At 41.1% G+C, this 1259-nt stretch overlaps 1 non-coding gene across 1 annotated transcript; it reads right to left on the bottom strand.

Annotated features, from left to right (window-relative positions):
• Positions 1–742: 742 nt before the first annotated feature.
• LOC145405699 (5S ribosomal RNA) lies at positions 743–861 on the bottom strand. The gene has a single exon (XR_013898439.1). It is a non-coding gene; the product is annotated as a 5S ribosomal RNA (ribosomal RNA).
• Positions 862–1259: the final 398 nt, after the last annotated feature.

Here is a 1259-nt window from a genome sequence, read left to right as displayed (position 1 = left end):
ACAGCTGATTCCATCAAATATAAGGCGGTGGTGAAAGACTTGTAGTTCTTGTATTTCCACTTTAAATAAATAATTTACGGCCGTATGCTTAAAGCTAATGTAAGGCCTTTCCTAAGGGCCCTATATCAAAATGGTATGCTAAAGGTTTAAGTAGGAAAAGACTTCCCTCAATTTGTAGGGGTTGTTCCAACATTTTTTTAAGGGGAGGAATGCTTGGCTTTCGTAAATCCTATATTTAATTATTCGTAACAAAGTAATTCTGTACCTCCAGAAGGGATAGAATAATGTAAATACTTTATATAAAAAATATTTTACCTTGCTAAAAATTGCAATGCAAACATACACGGGAACTGAACCGTTGGTTATTAAAACACGCGGGCTGTACCTTACTGAGTAGTAGGTCAAACTTGGGCCCGTCTCTGCCCTGGCGGTGACACGCACTGTCATTTTTATTTTTTAAAGAGTAGTTAACAGTAGGCGAGATCCTAAAATTGACATGTGTAAACCACTTTTATACATTACCCGTGTGATTTAACTAAATATAGAACGTTCAGTTAATGCTAAAGGTAATAATATACGTTAATATATATGATGAGAAGGTACAGTACTGTTCTTCGCTCATAGTTTCATTCATTCATTGCCAGACGCCATGTATCCCAAATGGGGTGGCCAAGGGCTTAGAGTTAATTGTTTTACAGGGAGGGGCACTAATCCTCCACCAACCCCACTTGACACGTAGGGATGCCAACAGCATCTGGTGTTCCCAGGCGGTCACCCATCCAAGTATTAACCAGACCCAACGTTGCTTAACTTCGCTGATCGGACGGGAAGCGGTGTACTCAACGTGGTATGGCCGTCCAATCGGATAATCTTTGCTATTTAACCCCTCGGCTGCGGCAATGGTGGCGGGCGCTGTATCCCTGGTGCGGCAATTCAGCCCAAAATTACCTATTTTCAACTCAACAATTCTCATATTACAGTACAATCCCAGTTAACCGGGTGGCTTGGGGAATTTACCTTCCCGGTTACAGATTTTTCCCGTATTTCTGATTTTCAAGTCAAATCTATACAAAGGCTATCACAGCAGTAAATACAGTTCAGGTACTCACCAGTCACATTAGGGGTTACACTAAGAGATTCCGCCTGAAAAACTGCCTTGTAAACACACACCATGGTCATAACGCACGTGTGCAATGTCTAGCAACTTGCAGTACTGCAAATTACACCAGTCCATTGTTTACCGAATTACTGTATTCATT

This window comes from Coenobita brevimanus, chromosome 67 (assembly GCF_032717465.1).
Source record: "Coenobita brevimanus isolate Jiangsu-jjx chromosome 67, ASM3271746v2, whole genome shotgun sequence".
Classification (NCBI taxonomy): domain Eukaryota; kingdom Metazoa; phylum Arthropoda; class Malacostraca; order Decapoda; family Coenobitidae; genus Coenobita; species Coenobita brevimanus.
The sequence above is the reverse complement of the archived record's forward strand: the minus strand, read 5'-3'. Positions and strand labels throughout refer to the sequence as shown.